The sequence below is a fragment of the Chrysochloris asiatica genome, unplaced genomic scaffold (assembly GCF_000296735.1).
Source record: "Chrysochloris asiatica unplaced genomic scaffold, ChrAsi1.0 scaffold00357, whole genome shotgun sequence".
In the NCBI taxonomy this organism is placed as follows: Eukaryota; Metazoa; Chordata; class Mammalia; order Afrosoricida; family Chrysochloridae; genus Chrysochloris; species Chrysochloris asiatica.
Window position 1 is genome coordinate 1030623 of NW_006408875.1, and position 5515 is coordinate 1036137.

Sequence of the window (5515 nt, forward strand, 5' to 3'; positions counted from 1 at the left end):
CAGTAAGATCTCAGTTTCATCTGAATAAGTTTGTTAGGTCTGTTCCTGCATGAAGTGAAGGTTATACAATTCATTTGCAAAGGATAGAATGTTGGCACTGAGGGTGGGCCATACAAGTTCACTTGAGGAACCATTTATCAGAAAGGGACACTGTAGCTTCTTGTCCCATTTGATTAGTTGTGGGGTTCATTAATGTGACTACTTACAAATGACAATTCCTTTCAGGAGATGGTTCTTTAAGAAAGGACTTTGAAGAGGTGTCTAATCACGTGTTTCTTATCCCTAATATACTACCAATGAGCATTTTAATCCATCATTTCTTATTGCTGTTTTGTTAAGTGCCGTTGAGTTGGTTCTGAACCACAGGGACCCTGAGAAGCTACTGGTAAGTTTGAACCACCAACCTTGTGATTCAAACTGACTTTTCAGTCCAGCACATTAATCTACAGCACCACACCTGGACTCAAGAGTTCCTATATTTCAGGGAGCAGCTTGCTCAAGAGCAGAGTTTAAGACTCCAGTACCGTCTGATGCAGAAACTATCAAAAGATGATGGAAGGAATGCACAGAGTCACTGTACCAAAAGGAAATGGTTGATGTCCAACCATTTCAAGAGGTAGTATATGATCAAGAGCCAATGATACTGAAGGAAGAAGTCCAAGGTGCATTGAAGGAATGGGCAAAGAACAAGGCACCAGGAATTGATGGAATGAAAATTGAAATCTTTCAAGAAAGTGAGGTGGCACTGGAGGCACTCACTCATCTATGCCAAGAAATTTGGAAGACAACTATCTGGCCAACTGATTGGAAAAGATCCGTATTTGTGCCCATTCCAAAGAGAGGTGACCCAACGGAATGCAGAAATCATTGGACAGTATCTTTGATGCCCCATGCAAGTAAACTTTTACCAAAGGTAATACAGAAGCAGCTGCAAGCATACATTGACAGAGAGCTTACAGCGGTTCAAGCTGGATTCAGAAGAGGACGTGGAATGAGGGATATCATTGCTGATGTCAAATGGATCTTGGCTGAAAGCATAGAATAACAGAAAGATGTTTACCTGTGCTTTATTGACTATACAAAAGTTTTTGATTGTGTGGATCATGACTAGCTATGGACAACATTGTGAAGTATGAATATTCTGGAACATTTAATTCTGCTCATGAGGAATCTGTACCTGGACCCAGAAGCAGTTGTTCAAACAGAACATGGGAACACTGAATGGTTTAAAATGATAAAAGGTGTGCAACAAGGTTGTATTCTTTCACCATACTTATTCAACCTGTATGCTGAGCAAATAATCTGAGAAGCTGGGTTATATGAAGAAAAACGTAGCATCAGGGTTGGAGGAAGACTCATTAACAACCTGCAATATGCAGATGATACAACCTTGCTTGCTGAAAGTGAAGAGGACATAAAACACTTACTGATGAAGATCAAAGACCACATCCTTTGGTATGGATTACATCTCAATGTAAAGAAAACAAAAATCCTCACCACTGGATGAATAAACAACATTCTTATCAATGGAGATAAGATTGAAGTTGTCAAGGACTTCATTCTTTTTGATCAACTACCAACAGTCCTGTTGTGGTGCAGTGGGCTAATGCACCAGACTGCAAATCCGTTTGAACTGCAAGGTCGGTGGTTCAAGCTCACCAGCTGCTCCTTGGAAACCCTATACAGGGTCACTATGGGTCGGAATCGACTTGACGGCACTTAAAAACAACAACATCAACAGTCATGGAACCAGCAGTCAAGAAATCAAAGGACGTATTACATTAGGCAAATCTGCTGCACAAGACCTTTTTAAAGTGTTGAAGAGCAAAGATGTCAGCTTGAAGACTAAGGTACACCTGATCCAAGCCATGATATTTCCAATAACCTCATACGCATGTGAAAGCTGGACAGTGAATAAGGAGGACTGTAGAAGAATTGATGCATTTGAGTTATGGTACTGGAGGAGAATATTTAAAACTCCATGGGCTGCCAAAAGAACAAACAGATCTGTGTTGGAAGAAAAGCAGCCAGAGTGCTCCTTGGAGATCAGGATGTTCAAACTTCATCTTTCATACTTTGGACATATTGTCAGGAGGGACCAGTTGCTGGAGAAGGGTATCGTGTTTAGTAAGGTGGAGAGTCAGAGAAAAAGAGGAAGACCTCCAGCGAGATGGATTGGCAAAGTGGCCGCCTCAGTGGGCTCAAGTGTGGCAACAATTGTGAGGTTGGCCCAGGACCTGGCAGTGTTTCATTCTGTTGTGCATAGTGTCATTATGAGTCTGTATTGACTGGATGACACCTAACAACAACAATAACAACAACCACCTTCTGGGACATTGACAGAGTCACTTGGAAAATTCACTCTAAATGGTGGGTAGTCGCATTGTCCCAGACACTCCTGATTATAGATTTACTCTCTCACTTCTTCTTCCTCCCTGCCTCACCAGGATCCAGCTTCCTAATGGTTTAGTAATTCAGCAATTTAAGGACAAGAAATAGTACCCCATTCCTGCCTTGGATAACTGGATGAGTGAGGGGAAGCAATGTGGGCATCTCTGCCTGTTAGGATCAAGATGGGGTAGGACAATCCCCTTCACATTGCAAGTGGAGAGGAAAGGAAGCAATCATTTATGTTTTGAGAGCTCTGATGTCACCTACAGGAGGTTAGTCTCCTTTCCCCTCTCAAGTATTCCTTGTACTAGCCAGGGGGATGGGGATTGTTAAGCCACTTACACTGAACAGTCTCTCCTTGTAGGTTCAGCGGTGTGGTATCCAAACTTAAAAGGTGAGGCACTTAGAGATTCTTATTCTTGGCTTTGGACTGAAGGTCAAACCCCAGGAGTGGGAAATAGCTCAACCCACACTTGACATCTTCTTGAAGTTAACAGATACAAGTACTAAAAATATCATCTGATAAAGGAAAACACACACCCATAATTAAAATAAGTATTAGCAAATTCTGATCAGGAGGTAACTTCTTTACCTTCATAAACCTAAAATAAGCAACCTTTAAATGATGAAATATTGGAAATATTTCCATTGCACTTATATTCAGGGTTCTGCAAAAAGATAAGAATGAGATATAAGAAAGGAAAAGGCAAAACTTCCATTATAAGACATAAGAGAATTAATGTTGGAAGCACTACAAATTGTTGATGATATTAGGTACCATCGAGTCAGTACCAACTCATAGCAACCCTGTGCACAACAGAAAGAAACACTGCCTGGTCCTGGGCCAACTTAACAATCGTTGGTATGTGTGAACTCATTGCTGTTGCCACTGTGTCAATCCATCGCACTGGGGGGTCTTCCTCCCTTCCCTGACCCTCCAGTTTACCAAACGTGATATCCTTCTCCAGGGACTAGTTCCTCCTGACAACATGTCTGATGAATGAGAGACGAAGTCTGGCCATCCTGGCTTCCAAGGAACACTCTGGCTAGCAACACAGATCTGTTTGTTCTTTTGGCAGGCCATGGTACTCTCAATAGTCTCCTCCCAACACCATAACTCAAATCCATCAATTCTTCTATGGCCTCTGATTCACTGTCAAACTTTCACATGCATATGAGGTTATTGAAAATACCATGATGCAGAAAGCATCAAAAGATGGAAGGAACACACAGAGTCACTATACCAAAAGAAATGCTTGGTGTTCAACCATTTCAAGAGGTAGAATATGATCAAGAGTATCGAAGCATTAGGAGGTGAAACAAGAACACAGCAAAAATTCAGCAAGAAATATATCAATAGTTTGTTTACAAATCAGCAATAGTGAATTAAGATGTAATAAAACAACTGCCGTCAAGTTGATTCCTACTCAGTGGCCTTATAGGACAGGATGGACCTGCTTCATAGGGTTCTAAAGGATGTAAATTTTTCTGAAATCAGACTGTCATATATTTCTCCTGAAGAGTTTCTGGTGGATTCAAACAGCCAAACTTATAAATACCTGATCACTTAACCATGACACCATCAGGGTTTCCTTATATATGTTGTTGTTGTGAAGTGCAGTTGAGTCAGTTCCAACTCATAGTGACCCTATAGGTTTTCTGAGGAGTGGCTGGTTGGTTTGAATTGCTGACCTTGAAGTTAGCAGTCCAGTGGTTATACTACAGTGCCACACCATATATAAATGAGAGTAAGTCAAAAAGTATTGCTGCTAGGTTTCTAGTTCATACAACTTGGGTTTATACCAAACAAAATGTATTTAAAGATATCTCTGCAATCAATGGATGGTTGAAGACAATCTCTCTAGTAGTGCATTTGTCTTAGTTTCATTAGGGTATCTTCAAAACCAATTAAATTCAAAGTGGAAAGGTCAGCTCAGAAGGTTATGGCAGATGTCCAGCAAGATGGTGGGCAATGCAGACACCGAGACCACCACAATACAGACACAAGAGACCAAATGAAATATATGGATAATAACTATGGAACCCAGAACTTCAGATGAAAGGAAGTAGACTCAATACCAACTAGATAACTCAGTACCAATAGAAAAGCAGACAATACCAATTAAAAGTAGCTGTGCAAAACCTGCAAAAAAGTAGACAGCTAGAACAGGTAAATTGTCTGTTGGTCTGACAGGGTGGCCATTTTGAACTTTTACAATCAGTATTCAATTGGAGGCCTGATGTGGCACTGTGGGGGTAATGCACTGGACAGCAAAGTCTGTTTGAACTACAAGGTTGGCAGTTAAAGCTCACCAGTTGCTCCTCAGAAATCTTTTTCAGGGTCACTATGGGTTGCAATGGAGTCTACAGCACTTAACAATAACAACATCTAATTGGAACAACAACATCCAATTGGAACAGCAAACTGATACTCCACTCGTCTTGCCCAGGACAGCATAAGAAACCAGTGACTGGTGACTATTCTGGTAACCAGAAGGATGACCAGCCCCCATCCTCATCCATCTAACTCCCAGTCTCCATGCAAAGCTCCTGCTCCTTTTGAGGTCAGAGGCATGCCCTTGTGGATTGGGCACTGGGTGAATGCCACCATCAAGTCCAAAGGCATGCAAATTTTACCTCATTAAACCCTGTTGTTGTTGTCAAGTCAGTTTCTACTCATAGTGACCCTGTATAGTGTTTCTGAGGAGCAGCTGATGGATTTGAACCCCCACCTTGTAGTTCAAATTGACTTTTTGGTCTAGTGCTTATCCTATAGCACTACACTAGGACTCCTGGGTAAGCATAAAGTCCACTAGAACCTGGGTGGACATAAACTCCTCCATAACCAGTCAGCTGCCCTCTAGGCCTAAATGAACTTCCAGACCAAGCACCTTGGCCCCAGAAACCAATGAAACCATCAAGACTCTGTTAAGAACCAGGCATCCTACTACCATACCCCTCCCAAAGTGACCTACTTGGCTGAAAGAAGGTGCTGACCCATACCAAGTGACCTGCTCCCACCCCCAGTTTTCTCTGGTCAGAACATTGCACCTTCTTCACCAGTTTTCTCCTTTGGTTTTTGTTTCCTTTTCTTTTTTCCCTTTCTTTCTCTGCTTTCTATTTT